Raw genomic sequence first — 20,436 nt, 5'->3', positions numbered from 1 at the left:
GAAAGCACAAGGAGGAGTGCAATTGCACAAACCTAAAGGAATGCTGCAGCGCTCGGCAAACATACTCTTTGATCAACTTCACAGTGTGCGGCTAGAAGATTGGTAGCAGTGTCACCCACGTGTGCCACAAGTTTCTCAGGGATATTTTGGCAGCTATGGCGGCACACAGGATCACACATTGCATTGTAGGAACTGTTTCAGTCACAGCCAGGCCTTTCCTCACCATTTTAAGTTTGTCTTCTCCTCGGCTCTTCCCCGTCCTGCAACCCCTCAACAATGTCACCATCAGCTTCCAACGTCAATAAACTCAACCCGTAGTCACAACATATTTCCAGCATTATTTCCAATCAGACATGAGGAAATCTGAAAGCAAAACGGGAACATGGGGCCAGCAAGTCAGCTAATACCATTCGCTCTACATCACCCTTGTTCTGTTGACACGTCCCATTTGATTAATATCTGCTACAGATGACACTGGGATATTATGAGGAATGTATAATGTCCAGTTGGAGTAGATTCCATTTATGTAAATCTACTCAAGTGGATCACAGTTTTTTGTAGTTTTTTATTTTAATTTTATCCAATCAGGAAACACAGTGAAAAAAAAAAAACATTAATTGTGGCATGAATGTGTCAGTCATTTCAAGGTAATCCAATTAAATGTCGACATTTCACTCACAGCCAGAAATGTCATCCTCATGGTGGCATTACTGGTAAAGTTAGGAGATCAACAAAGACAGCTGAATAAATTCATTTTGGTTAATAAATATGAGTAGAACATATTACAGACTGAATATATTGAGCATATATTGCCCATGTTTCTTGTACTGAATTCTTCTTTTGCCTTTTATGTGCTCTACAGGAGAAAAGACAAAAAAGACAGAGAAAGGGTTTATTCAAGAATGTAATAAATGTAACTCTGAGAATACGAAGCTGCACAGATCATTGCTATATTTCCAGACACTATGAAGTTTAAACATCTCTAGCACAACAGGAATCACCTGTTCAACGCTAACCACCTCCTCCATTCTGCTCGCACCTCTTTGAATCTTCACAAACCACATAAAAGAAGTTCTATATTGTGAGAGAAAAAGAAAGTGAAGAGAGAAAGCACACACTTTAAAAAATAGGTTCCCACTGACTCTGCAGTCTGCTGTATGAAACATAAACAAAGATTTAATCCGGAGATAAATATGTGAAACTTGTCCAACTTGACCTGATGTTGGCGTATTTTTATGCTTATCTTGTGCCTGTGTTCATTCCGCAACTTGTTTTGTACATTCAAAATGAATGTTTCAGTGTGTGTCTTAGTTTCTTTATTATTATTGTTATTTAATATTGTTAATTATGTTATTTTTTCATGTTAAAGTCATTACGCTGCTCTCACTATTATGGCTTTTCCTTTTCCTGAGGACACATCAGTGTTTGATATTTCCTGAGGACGTGACACATTCTAAATGTGTTACCCATGTCAACTGCACATGTCTCTGTTTCACACATTTAGAGCTCGTTTTATTTATTCACCACCTGAGCAATTAACTATATTTGCTTTTGCACTCATTTAAATCCCACTTTTCCTTTGCTGCCAATCCAATATAAAATCTGAAGTAAATACCAATACGTGTTGTGTTACAGCCACTTGACTGAGGCGGAAAATGTTTGATAGATTATTTCCACTCGTCTCAGCACCTCAGGAAGCGTTTAATATGAAGTGACTGGGTTGGAGAGGATACACACCCAGCACAAACACTTCCAGTCAGGCTGAATGCAGTCTGCCGCACATAGCTACAGAGTCATAAATCAGCTCTATCATAACACACCACCTGTGTGTAAAGCAATGGTCAGCAAAAACAGTTTCCATCCCCAATACTAAAGAGAAGGAAACTTTTTTTTAAATCTAAAGAATACTGCGATTATGTTCCCACCATTCTGTTGTAAACATAATACTGGTTCTGACAATGGATCTCTGGGATGTGTGATGATCATGTAGCGTCATACATTTACTTATGATGATGTGACATAACAATAAAGGTGACTTAGGCTCCGCCCACAGTCTAAGGAAAAACTTGAAATAAAATTGTATATGTTTTGTATATAATTTTTACAACTTCAATAAAACAAAATCAAATACCAAATACTTCGAAGAACTGTTACCATGAGACATTTGCACGATGTCAACAGCCTGGAAGTGTGACTTAAGTGGAAGGAAATAAAAATTTGTCATCAGTATTGATAAGCAGAATGTTTTTTAAGGAAATAGTTTTCAAATAGGCTAGCCGCGCTAGACCCATGTTCTGAAGACGCAAGGGTCTAGGACCGCTCGACAGGGAGGGAGGCGGGCTAAAAGGTTGTCTATCAAATCCCTCTGCAGCAATTGGGTAGGTATACAACCAATCAGTGCAACAAATAGGCTGATGTAGTTCCTAGAGCGCCGGCGGATTGTGGCTAAGTCCCATTACCTTCCCAACCAGCGGAGCCAACTGGTATATTAAGGATTTGCCATATCCCGTCGGCATAAGTCCAAATACGTCTTTCTTCTCAATGAAACATTTCAGTGCTGTCCTTTGTTTATCTTTCAAGTTGAATTTTAGCTTCAAATCTTTAAGGGCTGTGGCCAAAGCCGAGTCGAAAGATAACTGTTTATTGTGCGCCGGTTGTTTCTGTCAGAATCGTCGCGCCTCTGTCATCACTTAGTTACGCCCGCCTTCTGACTCTACACTTCATGGTGATTCGTCCGGCCAGTTTTAGGAGAATCCAGCCTCGAGTCTTATGGAGGGTAACTAGACCCACCCTGGCAGAGAATTAAATTCGTTGCCGTGGGTTGTCTAGCGCGGCTAGGCTCGTTTTCAAAGGCATCTCAGATCTGTCATAACCAAATTAAACGAAGCTTTTACAGCAATAAGACAAATTGCTTCTTCCATGGTTGGGCACTTTCACATTTTTTTAATTCTGTCCGAAAAATTGGAAAAGAAAAGTTTCTGGGTGGGGAGAAGTGATGGGAGAGGAAAACAGCAAAGATAGGCAGAGGCTGCACATTCTGTAGACAGTCGAGACAATAGAGTGCCGCGTCATCATTCAGCAGCTCTGATCAATGTCAAGCTGTTGCACAATACTAAAACCCCCTCTCCTTTGTCCTCCTTTATTGCTTCATTTCTACCCTGCAGGCTTTGAGTCTGTCTTGCATCTGCTCAGTCCACACAGGAAAAGCCTTCACAGAAAGTCAAAAGAGAAAATTTAGAAAAAACATGCAAAACTGCTACACTGTGATGGCAATAGTAAAATGACAGAACAATCTCTAAATAGATCATTTTTATTCATATTCAGATATCCTGGGTTGTCTCCGGTGTGTCCCCACATGTCTGATCCTGCAGCATCATATTTCACATCTTTTCTTTTTTGAGTGCAGACTAAATGACAGTGCATGTGTCCCCTCTTTCTCAGTTTGCTGTGTTCACTCTGCCGCCCCTCCCTCTCCCTCTGCTCCCTCATGACCTCTGCTCTAGTGGGAAGTGGCAAAGAGGAAGCCCAAATCGCAGCTTCAAACGAATCCGTCTGTTTGAAAACACTGAAGATTCCCGACCACAAGAAACACACGGCAGAGTCACGGCACTTCTGACAGTGCAGTTGAAATTTCAGTCCAGTTGGTGGGGCGCACATCTGCACTGATATGACTCAGCTTTGCTCTTTATTTACCACACATCCTCTGAAAATCACTTGTTTCTCACAACAGTGTAACCCAGTGCTCCTCCAGCCCTGCATCACCACCCAAAATGGATCCTCACAGTTAATTTGAAGCCTGCCGACAACACTTTCTCTAGAGGATCTCCAACCAGAACAAGCTCAACAACTGCTGCTATAATATAAACTTCATGTATAAAAGATGAGGATTGCCTTTTTATAACTCAGAGCGAGCAGAGCAGCCTGGCAGGGTAAGACCTCTTTTCAGAGTGCATTTTTTGCCCTCTGTTTTAGATTTCTCGTGGAATTTCAGTCCCTCTTTGATTCAATTTCAGTGAACTATGAAATCATACACTTTCACTCCGGCAATTTCCTACCACTAGGATTCCTGTTTTTATGTAGTATACCACACATCCCACCACTTGTTCCCCACAGCTGGAAGCTGGCAGCACATTTCAAAGAAGAGGACACTGGCATTTTCTCTTCGACCAGTTTGTCTTCAAGCTACCATTATTGGTTGTTATATTTTTTTGGACACGGTAGCTTGGATAAGTTGGCGATTCCCTCCCCTGCACAGCCAAGTGCACAAAGCTTTCCGCAACAATGTGCTACTCTTTTCTCATGCTACATTTTCATTGAATAGTTTCAGACTTTTTTGTTGTATTTCACAAGGTTTTTTTCTCTCATTACACAATTTAGTTTGAGCACAGAGCTTCGTATGCTAAAGGTTTAGTGATAGGCACCGATGCTCATAGCATTTCATGATGACACTGATGACTTCTGCAACTACACAGAACATCACATAACACAAATGTACCCCGGTCATGCATAACTCTGTTTTCTAGCGTGAACATGAGACCATTTATGAGCAGCTCCATGTGACACAGATCACAACATCCTAAAGAATGTGCTAAGCTCTAGAGGTTAAAGAGAGCACAGAGCATGTGACTGCAGCAACATACATAAAGATAAGAAAGCAAAGGCGATGACATGGATTATTAAATGTGTATCTATGATACACTACTGATATTTATTGCCTACTAGAATCTGGTAATATTGAGAGTGTAATGTAGCGCCATACTGGTTCTACATCTTGTAGAACGCCCCAATATTTCCAGTTTTTTGTTGAAAGTCAAGAAGTTCAAGTCCAATGAATAGTTTGAAATGGTACAAAGGTGAATGGTGAACTGTCAGAGGTTAAAAATAGAAAAGGTCACCCAAAGCTGAAATATAATGTACATTTCAGAATTATACAAAAACGCCTTTTTTTTAGGGAACAAGAAATGGGTTAAAAACTTAAAACTGTTCTGCAGCAATGGAGGTTGATCAAACCTTGAAAGCTGGTGCTATAAATTCCTATAGGTGTCCCAATTTTTCTTGATTACTTATAACCTCCTCTGTCTGCATAAAAGTAGTGCTGGAACACACCGTGGCACCATACCCCCGAGAGCATTATCTGAACAATATTGTACTGTAGAAAGTAGCGTGTTGCTATAAAAATGGTGAGGAAAAGGAAACTAACAATAGAAGAGAGACAGACCATCATAACATTTAAAAATGTAGGTCTTTATTACAGAGAAATTGTGAAGAAAGTCAAGATGTCAGTGAGTACAGTTTTCTTCACCATCAAAAGGCATTGAGTAACTGGAAGAAACTCTGACAGGAAGAGGTCTAGAAAACCCAAAACCACAACAGAATCATAAGACAAGTTTCTGAGAGTCAACAGCTTGGTGAAAGGCGGCTCACAGGACAACAGCTTCAAGCACAGCTTAATAGTGGTCGTAGTAAGAGTGCCAGTTTCAACTGTGAACAGAAGACTTGGAGTTGCAGGTTTGACAGGTGGAGTTGCAGCAGAAAGTCATTGCTAAGACATCAGAATAAGAAAAAAAGAGGCTTGTCTGGGCTATGAAACACCACCAATGGACTACTGAAGACTTGAAGAAGGTATTCTGGACTGATGGATCAAAATTTAAAATCTTTGGTTCATCACACAGGATTTTTGTACGCCTTCAAATAGGAGAAAGGATTGTTCCTCAGTGTGTGACATCGACTGTCAAACATGGAGGAGGAAGTGTGATGGTCTGGGTCTGTTTTGCTCGATCCAGGGTTGGTGACTTGTACAGAGTGAGAGGAACCCTGAACCTAAAAAGATACCACAGAAAAGATGGTAAGCTTGAAAACATGGAGTGGCAGCACAGTCTCCAGACTTAAACCCTATGGAGCTGGTTTGGGATGAACTGGACAGAAGAGTGAAAGCAAAGAAACCTACAAATGTCACACATTTATGAGAACTTCTGCAACAGAGTTGGGAAGAACTTTCTGAAGAATATGTGATTTTCATTGTGGAAAGAATATCACAAGTGTGTTCAGCAGTTATATTTGCCAAAGGTGGCTGCTTTGATGAGTCAAAAGTTCATAATACAATTCGGTTTCTAAATTGATGCATTTGTAACTTCATTTGTTTATTTGTTCTATGCTTTCATTTCAGAGAACAATGAGACATTAACATGCATAAAAACTGGAAAAATTGGGGTGTCCTAAAACTTTTGACTGGTAGTGTATATATAGATATATTCATATATCAAAAATCCTCACCTGGAAATGGAAACAAGGTGTGTAACCACTATTTTGGGGCAAAACGGTATACTTTAAAGCCTTAAATCACTGTAAATAAAACCTAAAATATTTGAAAGAATCAAACAAAAATGGAGGGCTTGGAGGTGGTGTGCTGCTGCTCCAGAACAATGTACCCATCCACACAGGACAGGTGATAGAAGCAGCCAAATGTGACTTTGAACTGCTGCTCCATGCACCTTCCTCATCCGACCTGCACCATCTGACTTCTAGCTGCTTCCCAAACTGAAATTCTGCTTGTGTGATCGCAAGTCATCCCTCGTAAACTGAATAAACTTGGGATCGCTGAGAAGCTGTAGTCAATATTTTCCTCTATATTCAAATGTGTCATTTATCTCCATAATCATCACATTTTTCTAAAAAACATACAGCAGATTATATAAATAATAACATCAAGATGCAGCCGTAGTTGTTACACTTTGTTTTGGATGATTATCTACTGTCTTCAGCCTTTGCATGTGCGCCAACGGATGGTTAGTGCACAGTATAAAATGATAAGTGCGCCTGATGGATCCATGAGTGCATGTTTGCATGTGCTTGTATCAGGATGTAGGCTTTCTTAGATGTTGTGTTCTCCTTCCAAGACAACAGGTGCAAATGTGGATAAGCTCAACTGCTTTCGCCATTATCCTGCATAATTTCCCCAGGGGGAGGAAAAAAGACAGAGAGATCTGAAGAGGCAGTGAAAGCTAAAGAAGTGTTGTTTTTCTCCAGCTGTATAGTCAGATGGAAAACTACATCTATGCGTTCCCTGAAACACACGTGTGCGCAAATGTTTGGGAATCTGTGTGTGGTATGTGTTTATCTCATTTAACAAAAAGACATAAGCACAAGAAAATCAGAAAGTGACAGCCCTGACTGTAATGCCTTAAAGCCAGGGTTATACATTAAAAAAATGACACACTGATGTGCCAATGCTGCCTGACAGGAGCCTCCACATGCAAACATAGAAAAGCTCTATACTGATGCATGCATGACATTAAATCAATTCTATAAAATGACGAGCACAAACATGACATGGTTCATTAATACGCTGCCATTGGAGTTTGTCGGCACAGGCAGCGTTTTACATCCCAGCTTCATATTCCCATGGCTGATAGAGTTGTGCTCCTGCTGCTACGTAACCATCCTGCTGTTATGCAATTCAACACAAGGCAATTTGAATTTTTTAAACTTAATGTTTTTAAAAGCAGTGGAAGCAGTATTGTTGGGGCTCTCCAGGCAGAGCAATAAGCTCTCTGACAAGCTCAGCTTGAATCTTTCATGTGAGGGGGGGAGCAGGGAATTGTTTGTGTGTTGGTGCATGACTGGCAGGGAGGACAGAAGACAAACTTGGTGAGAATAAATGTTTAAGGCAGTCTTTCATTTGCCATGTTTAGGTATAGGCGATGTAGAGCTGAGGAGAAGTAAAACTATAAGCTCTTGCATGTAAATATTTAATGCTGACTGATTGAGCTCATGTTTAAGTGTGCGGCCTGTAAATTTGACTCAAGAGAGAGAATAGAGGCAGGGATGATGAGGGGCCCCTAGACAGTGCTGTTAGCTCCCTGACCTGCACCGGGTAAATGTTTGACTTAGAGTGTCCCTGCACGCCGGATTTGTTGCACGCTAGTGTGCCATGGAGGCCTGAGAGGGGGAGGAGACACTGTTGTCACCAAGAAATCAGAGAGTCGAGACACCATGCACAGAATTAACCTAAGCTGAACTTTTCATATCTGCAGATGTAATTATTTCCTCTGTAGTTGTTCAGACTGTGCATGCAAGAGATGTAATCACTGAGATGCACTTATGGACTTTATTAGAGTTTTTGCCTACAGCCTTCTTTCATATCAGATTCAGATTCAGATTCAGTTTATTTAAAAAAGGACAGCGAGCAGTTACATTAAAAAGATTGCTGCACCAGATTTAGCATCATGCTAATTTCCATCTGTAGTCCTTGGTCCATAAAAAACAAACATTCCTATTTAAAACAATGCAAATAAAACACATTACATCAACAAAACAAAACAAAATCAATATTAAAATATTTACAAATATGTGTGCAATGTTGTTGGTTAACAGTACAATTATCAAAAATGCGAAAGGGTAACGAGGAAGAGTGTATTCATAGCAATTACAATATATTTAAAATGCATTAAATGACAAAAACAAAATGCAAAAGTATAAAGTTAAAGTGCAGAATTGTATGCGAGGAAAAAGTTTCGTAGATCCTAGATGTGGTAGTTATCAGATGGTACCGACGAGGGTAGCATCTGATAGCTCTATACCAGATTGGTACTGTAAATACACACTATAATATTTTCATATATATATATAATCATTCTTAAATGGTTCTTCTGAGGGCTCTCTGGTTCGTCAAATCACCATCACCAATTGAACAACCCATTTATTTAGCAGCCGTTATTCACAAACTTTATGCAGTTGTTTAAAGTACTGATTCTTATTGGCCTGGCCAACAATCTAAAACCCCAAATATTGAATGTATTATAATGGAAGACTCAGAAATATTGCAAATTCTTACATTTACAGTTCATACATTAAAGTTAAACTTTATGTGTCCAAAAATTTCAAAACAGTTTGTGTTTTCTTTTGTCTGGATCCACATCCCAGCTGACTCAGGTGAAGGAAGGGGACACCCTGGACAGGTCGCCAGTCTGTCACAGGGCTACATATACAGACAAACAATCACACCTAAAGGGAATTTAGAGTTATCAATTATCCTCAGCATATTTTTGGACTGTGGGAGGAAGCCGGAGTGCCCGGAGAAAACCCACTCATGCACAGGGAGAACATGCAAACTCCATGCAGAAAGATCCCAGGCCCACCCCGGGATTCGAACTGGGGATCTTCTTGCTGCAAGGCAAAAGTGCTGACCACTACTCTACTGAGCAGCCCACAATTCAATTTAATTTTTTTAATATTCATTTTTTAGAGCACCAATTACAATTCAAATTGTCTGAGGAGGCATATGTCTGAACCCCCAGAGCAAGTTCTAAGGTGACAGTGGCAAGAAAAAACTCCCTTTTAAAAGGGAATGGGCTATGCAGCATGAAAATAACTCAAAGCACACAAGCAAGTCCATCTCTGAGTGGCTCAAAAAGAACAAGATTAGTATTTTGGAGTGGCTAAGTCAAAGTCAAGACTTGAATCTAATTGAGATGCTGTAGCAAGACCTTAAAAGGGCAGTTCATGCTCAAAAACCATCTAATGTGGCTGAATTGAAACTACCGTATTCTGCAGGGAAGAGTGGACTAGAACTCCTCCATGGTGGTGTTAAAGACTGATCACAAGCAATTACAAACATTAAACTGCAGATGTTGCGGGCGTAGGATCAACCAATTATTAGTTTAAGGCAGTTACTTTTTCACATGGGTTTTCAAGAAATCTCTGACTAATAATAAATAAATATAAATATCAGTCTGATGATCTGGAACATTTAAGTCTTATATAAGATAACAGGGAGGGGGCAGATACTTTCCACAGCACTGTAAGTCTTAACATTACCAGTAAATATTCACAATAAATGATGTATTTGCTTACCTGTGAAACTACATTTTCCTTCAAATCATTGCTTTCCAGGACCCCAGTACACAGTAGTTTCATTAATATAATCTCATACAGTTAGATTAATACAAGAACATGCAATATTGCTTTAATAAAGTAACGTGATTGTGCTTTATACATACAGCAGTCACAATCTTTGGAAAAAAAAAACGCTTTTTCTTTTGAAATGCTGAAACGATTGTGAAGTCTTAGCTTATCTACACAAAACCTTGTTTTGAATTTGTTCCTTTTTTATCTGCTCTTTATTTTTGTCTTGAGAAATACCATCTGTCTTTTTCCTCTGTAGGCCTAAAAACATTTAAAGTCAAACAAAAAAAGGCAAACAAGCCTCTTTTAATCACACTTCTTGTAATGCATAGACATGGAACCTGCAACAAAGAGTCACAAGAAAAGATGATTCCAAGTGTATTTTATGGTATTTTAGCAGTAGAAAGAGATTTAGTCCTCCAGTGCAGTTATTACTTAGTCACTAATCTGATTTCCCATAGTTTCCTTTCCTCTGAAAAGCTACAGGGGGTCACCTACCATGTTGTAAGAAACCTCAAAGCAACATCATTAGTCTGGGTTTCGGTGGAAAATGAATGTCTCATAATGGTCTACATGCAGAGGCTTTTCCATCTCAGCAGGAAACACTGACTACTTGTAATTCAGAAGCATAAAAAACAAGATCTTTAATCTTAGTTGAAATTCTGGCATTACTTATGGCTCTAGTCACCGCAGACCTACACACAGTCCTCTTACAAATCAAGAGCATGAAGTCCAGTGAGTGGCCACACACATCTTTAACATGCATTACACTGTTCTGTTAGCAAACCACTTAACCTGCCCTAACTTAGAATGGATTACAGTCTACGACCTTCTAAGCCAATCAGACAAGAGGAATCCCAGTCGGGAAAATATTTCATAGGTAGAAAACCTGTGAAATAGTCATAGGATGATTTAATTTAACGCTGTCGGAATCAGGGAAACAGAAATCATTTCAACTTTGGAAAAGAGTGTGACAGAAGAGCCTTACCACAAAACTTAGAATTTGATTATTTTAGAGAATGCAGACTACTGCTCCAAAGGTGAAAGGATTTTCATCGTTTGAGAAAGAAGTTTCTTCTGGTAAAGTAATGCAGTGATTCCGCATAACTGACTTCTCTAGGACGCAACAAAATGTACTCTACTGTTGGCCAGATGTAATTACTGTATAAACTGGTGTACTCTCACCACAGAAGTGCAGGTGAAATTAAAGACACACGACTTTAAAGATCCCGAGGTTAAAGGAATAGTTTGATATTTTCGGAAGTGCTATTTGCTTTTTGGATGTAAGGATTAACACCACTCTAACGTCTCTGTGCTACATATGAAGCTAAAGCCAGCATCAAGTGTTTACCTTGATGCTGGCTCTTTCCAAAGCTTCCAAAAATACCACTAGCAAATCTCACAAATTTACACAATGTCTAATTTGAACAAAAAGTATAAAATTTGACTGCCGGCTCTATATTTACCATTCAGACGACGACAGTTGGATCAAACTGTATCACAAGACAGAAAATATAGTTTCTATGTCACAGAAAGTTGAACTACATATTGTCTTTGTGCCCAGTGTGTGCTACGCTTTAACCAATGCAATAACAGCATTAGAGTCTTTTCCACTGCGGACATATTAGCAGGAGAAGCCTTAAAGATGGCTGCATTCCTTTTCGGTGAACGTGTTCCAGGCTCCCAATGCTGTGCATGCTGGCTCACTGACATAGCTAAAACACTTAATGGAATGGAGCCATTGTTAGCAAAATTAGTTTCACCTGCTCCTTTCCTGTTCTAAGTCAAAACTGCAAGAACCAAGCCAGAAGAACAATTGATTTCAAACTACTTGGGAACAATATGGATGTTTGACTTGACTTACTGAGTTGAACTTACATGTAGATTTATAACTTGTGCCTAATTAGGCACACATTGGACATTTTCTGTCACCATTCCATGCCATGAATCCTCACTACACTCGTAAATGGTTGGACATAAAGTTCTCTGCAGTGGATTGCAGCCAAGTCTAATTTATTAATTACACAGAAAAAAAACCTACATAAAAATGTTCCTTTTTTCCCCCCACAGCAGACATCGTAGCTTGTAATAGCAGGAAAAGTGCAAGTGTAACAGACAACACTATAACAACTGCACTTCATTTATTCCACAATCCAGATGCTGTGCATTCTAGCGTGTTGTAACAAACTGAGGTAACAAATGCCTGATGGAATGAGAAGTCTTTTGTTATACTGGAAAAACAGCACTACTTTTTGGCTCAACAAAGTTCAGTGAAATGTGTTTTCTTGCCTGAGATGCTTTCCCTTATGTGTCTGCTTTATTTGTGTGACAGTCTCGTTATTTCTCACACACTCAGTCTTTGCTCACAGTGTAAGCCTGTCTGTGGGAGTTCTCCTCAGTACAGTATGCAGTCTGTGGGTTTTATCAGAGGCGTCCCACCTGGAGGGAGTCTGGGAGCAAAAACACGGCTTCAGACAGATTTAGAGCTCTTTCTGCTCCGCAGGAATGAATGAGAAGTGTTTGTGTTGCATGCTGTTTGAATAGTGCTCTTTTTGGAGCGAGCCTCCCATTGGTACTCGCGGCGTGTGAGCAAGCATAATGATGCTGTTGGATAAACGTTTTGTGTCTTTAAAACGGACAGAACACATGAACACTGAATAAAAACATAGTAGGACAGATCTGTGCATTTCCTTCGACTGACGTTCATAACAGTGTGAGATGTTCTATGCAGAAGCTTTAGAGAAATGACAAAAGCCCCATTGACACTTGAAAAAACAAAGTCGGATTTAACCCCCGTGTTGTCCTGCGGGTCAAAATTGACCCGTTTTAAAGTTTGAAAACGTGGGGGAAAAAAGATTTTTTCACAGTGAAATTTCTGATGTCCACATTTTCAAGATTTTTGGGAAATCTTTGAACATTTTTTGGTGGAAAAAAGAATTGTTAATAATGTTCTTAAGGAAAATATTATTAGTTTTACTGATATATATGTAATCACTTGAGATATTTTTAGGATTTTTTTTTGAAGATTTTTACCCATTTTTTGAACATATTTACAAGAATTCTCTTGTCAAATTTTGGCAATTTTTTAAAAATAAAACTTTAAAGGGAAACTTTTAAGGAATTATTGAAATTTTGTTCCTGAAGATTTTGCAAATTTTCAGAAATTTTTTGCTGAATTTTTGGATTTTTTTTCAGACAAGGAAACAATATTTTTTGAGGACAACAGGAGGGTTAAGTATGATTTAGGGCTGTGGATCCACACATTTTTCATCGCTTTTTTGTTTTCTGGTTCACTATATATTGTACATGTGAAACATTTAAGTGTGACAAATATGCTAAAATAGAAGATTTTTGTAGGGGAGCAAATACTTTTGCACAGCACTGTGTATTCAGACGCACACATATGTTGTACAGTATATATGTATTCTCTGCATGTATGCACCCGCCATGTGTTCAGCAGCTGTCTGTGCTGAAAACTGCATGTCTTTTAAAAATATAGTCATGCACCAAGAATAGGTTACAGGTATGTTTTTGTGCATCGTATGTGACTCAGATTGAATTTAGTCTGGCTAAATCCAATTGACACCAAATTTGAAGCAGGTAGCTCAATAAAACGTCACATGATGCTGACCTTTTATCCATTTTTTTAACATATGTTCAGAGTTTAATGGGTTCATATGTACCATGTGTCTTGCACTTTTTTAATGATTTGATAGCATTACATGTGATTACAGCCTGCATAAGACAGACATATGATTTAAATCAAAGGCAATTGCTTAATTTTACTGTGTGTTGACACATGGTTCCAGTCATTCTCTATAATTTTTGAATGCCTGTAACACAAAATTGATACCGAAAGGACATCCTTTAAAATAGCTTTTCACTCTGACATGCACTGCAGATATATTTACTGGTATAATGAGCATCAAGGGCTGCACAGTGGAGTAGTGGTTAGCACTTTCGCCTTGCAGCAAGAAGATCCCCGGTTCAAATCCCAGCCTGGGATCTTTCTGCACGGAGTTTGCATGTCCTCCCTGTGCATGCGTGGGTTTTCTCCGGGTAATCCGGCTTCCTCCCACAGTCCAAAAATATGCTGAGGTTAATTGATAACTCTAAATTGCCCGTAGGTGTGATTGTTTGTCTGTATATGTAGCCCTGTGACAGACTGGCGACCTGTCCAGGGTGTCCCCTGCCTTCACCCGAGTCAGCTGAGATAGGCTCCAGCACCCCCCGCGACCCTAGTGAGGATAAAGCGGTGTATAGAGAATGGATGGATGACCATCAAAGTCTGCCATTCTGAAATGAAGAGCGAAAATCACTATTTTACTTATAGCTCAGGAGTTTCAACAGGTAATCACAGCATCCCAGTGAGCTACAGCCATTCTGCAGATGACCTGTTTATGATGTTTAACATAATCTGTTATGTTTATGACACTTTAATTGCATGCCATCCTATCTACCAGTTAAGTTCTGCTCACACTGATACAGCAGATGTGATAACAAAAATGTGTCCACTACTTTTGGAAATTACCCTCATGTGAGCCGCTTTTGAAGTAGGCTAATTAAAATAGAAATAGATGATAAAGTTATGGCCTGTTCAGATTATTAGGGTCCGAGCACCGAGGGTGCGAAGGACAGGCGGTGCCAGGGCACCGACTGTCCAAGGCACCAGCGGTGCCAAGGACCCTATTGAAACCCTAGGGTTTATTATTATTATTATTATTATTATTATTATTATTTTTTTTTTTTTTTTTTTTTCTCCCGTAAAGTAAATTGGCTTTTTGGCGGCCTTATCATACTCCAAAACGCGTGAAATTTGGCATGCACATCAGGACTGGCGAAAAATTTGATATTTTATGGGAGTTGCGCATGTGCGTGGCAAAATGGCTCTATAGCGCCACCTGCAAACTTGAAAAAGTAGTCATTAGGCCAACTGCCACAATGTTTCATGTACAGCTACAATATTTGGTGGGCATATGCACAACATCTGGACACACCAAAAAGTCAATTACAGCCACGCCCTAAACCCAACAGGAAGTCGGCCATCTTCAATTTGCTGTAAATTTTTCAAACTTAATCGCTCCTCGGGAAATGACTTGCCTTTTTGGCGGCCTTATCATGAACCAAAACGCGTGAAATTTGGCGTGCACATCAGGACTGGCGAAAAATTTGATATTTTATGGGAGTTGCGCATATGTGTGAAAAAATGGCTCTATAGCGCCACCTGCAAAATTGAAACAGTGGTCATTAGGCCAACTTCCACAATGTTTTATTTACAGCTACAATATTTGGTGGGCATATGCACCACATCAGGACACACCAAAAGTCAATCACAGCCACACCCTAAACCCAACAGGAAGTCGGCCATCTTGAATTTGCTGTACATTTGTCAAAATTTATAGCTCCTAGTGGATAAGTCTGAGAGAACTGAAATTTGGCCAGTACATGCACCAGACCTTTCTGATGAAAAGTTATCAAAAACTCAACCAGAAGCCAAAAGGTGTGGCCATGGCGGAGCCTCAAAAAACTGATCCTTCGCCATGAAACAGGAAGTGGTGTCTAATTCTTCTCAACATGCTCCAATCTGCCTGAAACTTTACATGTATGATGACAGTCCTGTCCTGATGTCATCCACATAGGGATATTCATTGACAGTCATAGCGCCACCTTGTGGTTTCAGGAAATAGACATCTTTTACACTTTCATGCCCTATTGTTACCCGGTTGATCATATTCACTTCAAATGCAGTGACAACAGCCTAAACACATTGATGATGCATCCCAGTGAAAATGGTGACTTGTCATCAAAGGGCGTGTCTGTGGCGGCCAAACCAATTTCGATGTTTCGCCATGAAAATTTAACGATTCATATCTCAGCTGAACAACATCCTATCTGCCTCAGACTTCACATGCTGGATACCAGGTCCAGTCTGAACACATCCACACTCATAAATTTTGAAAAAGTCATAGCGCCACCTGTTGGTAATAGTAAGTTTAAGGCCTTATATTTTCAGGTACAATGGCCCCAAACTTGGTGATATCATGCTGGAAATTGGTCAGTCGAGTCTTCACCTCTTGACAATCACACACTGTGAAGGGTGTGACATTTCATGCAATGCTGTTGCCGTAGCAACCAAATATCGCCATGAAAAACAAAGCCCTTTCTGACAGGTTAGGAATACTCCAATGCTCACAAAAATTACCACACACATCACCATTGACCCAAGGAACAACACTGTATGCATCTCGGCACTGCACATGCTATAGCGCCCCCTACAGTATTTTTAACAAACAGCCCCCCCAGCACGTTTCACCTACATCCATGAAATTTGGGAGGCTTATAGAGCACATCAGGACGCACAAAAAAGCCTCTTGGAGCCATGTCCTAAACCCAACAGGAAGTCGGCCATCTTGGATTAATTGTGAGATTTTTGATGATTTTTCTCATTTTTGAGAGTTAATATCTCCTAGGGGATAATTCCAGGAGACCTGAAATTTTGTCAGTCCACACAGCAGGACTTGGTGATGAAAAGTTATCAAAAGTTTAACCAGAAGCCAAATGGCGTGGCCATGGCGACCATTAGAGTTTTGATGCTTCGCCATGAAACAACAACTGCTGTATAACTCTCCTCTGCATGCTCCAATCTGCCTCAAACTTTCCATGTGTGATCACAATCCAATCCTGATCACATCTACAGGCCAACAGACACTCTCAGTTGCAGCGCCACCTGTTGGATGGACAGGAAATGCTGTATAACTGGCCTCTACATGATCAAATCAGCCTGAAACTTTTCATGAGTGATCAGAGTCCAGCCCTCATCACATCCACTGTTTGAAATACACTCTGAGTTACAGCGCCACCTGGTGGATAGACAGGAAATGCTCTATAACTGCTCTGAACATGCTACAGTCTGGCTGAAATTTTACATGTATGATTGGACTCTGGTCCAGATGCGATTCAGAGGCCGACATACACTCTCAGTCACAGCGCCACCTGGTGGACGTGCATGGATTCGCCGACCAGCGTGGATGCGAGGACCCGTCCATCGCTGCTTGCAGCTTTAATTATATGATTGTTGTTTGAAGTAAATGTAACCAAATCTACAGCTATTTCATGACTCTACTACACTGGACTGTATTAACCATCATCTGCATTTGTTATGCATTTAATTTTATCGGGCGTGTGCAGTTCCATAGTAGAAAACATGTTGATTGTTTGATTGATTGTAGAAAACAGATTGTTTGTTTTCTCCTTTAGGTCGAGACACCAGAGACAGCACTGAGCTCTGAGGCACTGTAGCCCAGTGATCACAGTCTGAAATTCAAGTCACATTGTAAAAAACATTTGTAGATCCTACAGTGAAAAACTGTCAAACCAGGACGGTAAAAATCTGTAAACTCTAAAAGAGCTTGTTGCAGTTTATAGACCACAGAATCACCAGAAATAAGATAACAAGGGAAAAATGTGTTTTTTTAGATTTTTTTCTCTTGAAAAAAATACATTTCCCAACTCCTGCACAGTTTTTCTTGGAAAAATGCCATAATATATGGAACAATACTGTAATTTTTGCATTTATTTCTCGAAAAGAAAACCAGTTTTTCACAGTTAAATGTACACTGACAGTCAATAGAAACTTTGAGACCATATTTTTTAACATAATTTTTACTTTGAAACCCGAAACTGGATTTTCTTCATATGAATCATTTGTTTAGCATATTGGCATACAGAAACAAAAATCTAAAGTTTCAAGAATGATTTCAAAATAAAGAATTTCACAAAAGAAAACGGCACCTGCCAAACACAAAGTCACAACAGTCCATACCGAGTATGGCCTCCATTTGCTTCGATGCAAGCAGCAACCCGTCGGCGCATGCTTTGGACCAGGCTTCTGATTGTGGGTTGGGAACAGCCCATACGCCTGGATACATCACTGTAGCTCAAACCGGCCTCCACCATACCCAGCGCCCGGAGATGTTGTTCATGTGATAGACGCGGCATGATGCTGTTCACTGGACTAACAATGGTGGCCTTTTTTGGGCCTTTATATAGGCCTTAAAAACCCATTCTCAAATTGTGCAGATACTCACTGAGTATTGCTTGGTGTGTATTTGGTTCACTTTTGCAAAGTGACCAACCCATGTGCAATGCATCATGACAAAATGACAACTCATCATTATCTCAACTACCAGGGCACTAGATCATCAGTAAATCCACAATGAATAATTACAACCCCCCTACAAGTAGAATTCTGCGTACATTTCTACCTCAAAGTTTCTATTGACTGTCAGTATATATATTGTTGTACTGAGTGGTGATCTACTGAGTGGTTCTGGGCAAAACTGAGTCATCAGTTTCCTGTTTTTCACCCAGAAATCAGCTACTACACTGAAGCTGAAATGGATACTTAGTTAACCACCAACTGCCACAAAATGAATTTAGCAGTAGGTGCTGATTACTTGTTCTTTTTTTGTTCATTTTGTTAGTCAATAACTGTACCGGCTGATGTGAGTACTTTTTGTTTCCCCCTTTTCCATGGCAGTAGAACATAGGACATCCAGCTCCTCAGGGCAAGACTCAGCAGCCCACCAGCATCTAAAGGATAAAAGACGCTCTTTTGAGGGCAGCAGTGTACACATTCTGAAGGGTGATCGATGTATTTATAATCTTTACACAGCGGAGAACGTCTTTGACATCACTTATCAGGGACTTAGACGGTTTTGAGGATCCTTCCAAGGCAAGTTCACCACCATTAACACAATGAAGACCAATTTATGTTTTCCATATCCAAGTGATCTCAAGGATACATAAATCTTTTTATATGCCTACAATGATCCTTCTGCACATTTCCACATGCAGCCCAAAAGGAGATTTTCTGTCATCCATGGCTTTGTAATTTATCAGTAAAAAAAGTTGTGATTGAAATAGTCTCTGTCAGGCTTTAGAGGTGCTTTGATCTGTACGTTTTATAGACGTGTCCAAACACAGTGCAAGCTTCAAAATTCACTAGAAAATCCTGTGCTATGTCTGTCTGTAGCTAACTGCTGTGTCCTGTATGAATTGAAATGCCATAGCCAACCTTCAAACACACCCATAGGAACACAGTTTTTCTGTGACTGATACAAAGGCCAATGTGATCGTCTGCGTAGTGTGCCGACAAGTAGCTAGAGTAATATTAATTCAACCACATGTGTATCTGCTGGTTTTAGAACATTTGTACCTCAAGGCGTGTGAGTCTTAGGTCATTATTGGGTCATGAGCCATGTGATTTTGGGGTGAGAATAAACACATGGGACTCAGGAAACATCCTGGATGGGAGGTGAATTGTGTTCAAGAACCGACTTCACTGACCTGAATACGTGACATTCTGCACAGACAACCAGCAGCTAATTAAATGAAGGGTCCCTGGGGATCTGGGTCTGTTGGGCAGCTGCCTGCTTTACCTGCTTGGTAATCCAACCTTGTCATCTGGTGTTACTAAAGAAGTTCAGAAAAATGCAAACAAGTATGATATAGAAGTTATCTGATCATTTGCACTTGTGCATCATAGCAGAAGATCATTTTGCTCTAAACAAAACAAAGGACAGCCAGCGGGATAAACTAACAAATTTGCTATTTTATTTCAAACTGCAAGTTGTCTTGTGATCAGTAACTGCACATATGATCGCTTGAAGCTGAGCAAAATGTCATTATTACTGCAAGCAGAGAATGAAGGTCTGAAACAATTCCATTCAGATGTGATTGTGTTTGATGGTAACTACTAGGGGTCAGGTTGGGTTAATAATGTCTGCTCCAACCTTTATTCTGTACACTGAGCACAGCACAGAAAGTAAATAGATGAGACAGTTTTAAGGGGAGAAAAAAGAAGTACTGAAAAGCAAAAAACGATTTTGACATTACCCATGCCATTTTGAGTAAGAATATCTCAGTAACTACAAATATAACCCTGCTACTTTTTTGTACAGTGATAGAAGACAGATGGAACTGTCTTGTAGAAAAATTTGGGGTCTCAGGTACCTGTCCCACACTGAGATTTTTGCCACCAAAAATAGCCAATTTAAAATCTCGTCCAACTTTGGGAGCTCATATTTTCCAAACTGAGGTACCTAGAAAGCTCCAGTTTGCTAAGTTATCACACAAGTTTGTGTAGAATGGAACCCAGAGGTGTTAGAACACTTCTGTGCAGTATTTCTAGTACCTTTAAGGTCCCAAACCCCACTCGTGAGTAGGTGTCTCTTAATTTTTTAGCAAGCCCCCACGGCCTGCAGAGTGTAGGGAAACACCTGGGGATGTTCGTGGGGCACTAGCTACATGCAGAGGCCATGTTTACCAACTCACAGCTCTCTGGTATGTCAAGAGGCTGAGAAATAACCACTTAAAGATGCAAAAAACGCTGGCAAGGCTTTTTATAGCCCAAATTCTGAAAATTTCAGACCCCCACAACTCAGAAACTATTTGAGCTACAGGCCTACAATTTTGCATATAAAGTACTTTTGTGACTATCTAATGGCATGCAAATTTAGGACTAATTTGAAA

General features: G+C 39.9%; 1 protein-coding gene across 1 annotated transcript in view; it reads right to left on the bottom strand.

Moving 5' to 3' along the window:
• The window catches only part of LOC110961542 (vitamin D3 receptor A), a 130,300-nt gene that overhangs the window by 97,014 nt on the left and 12,850 nt on the right, over positions 1-20,436 (bottom strand). The window lies entirely within an intron of this gene.

The sequence above is a fragment of the Acanthochromis polyacanthus genome, chromosome 6 (assembly GCF_021347895.1).
Source record: "Acanthochromis polyacanthus isolate Apoly-LR-REF ecotype Palm Island chromosome 6, KAUST_Apoly_ChrSc, whole genome shotgun sequence".
Classification (NCBI taxonomy): Eukaryota; Metazoa; Chordata; class Actinopteri; family Pomacentridae; genus Acanthochromis; species Acanthochromis polyacanthus.
Note: the sequence above shows the minus strand (reverse complement) of the source record. Positions and strands in the feature narration are given on the sequence as shown.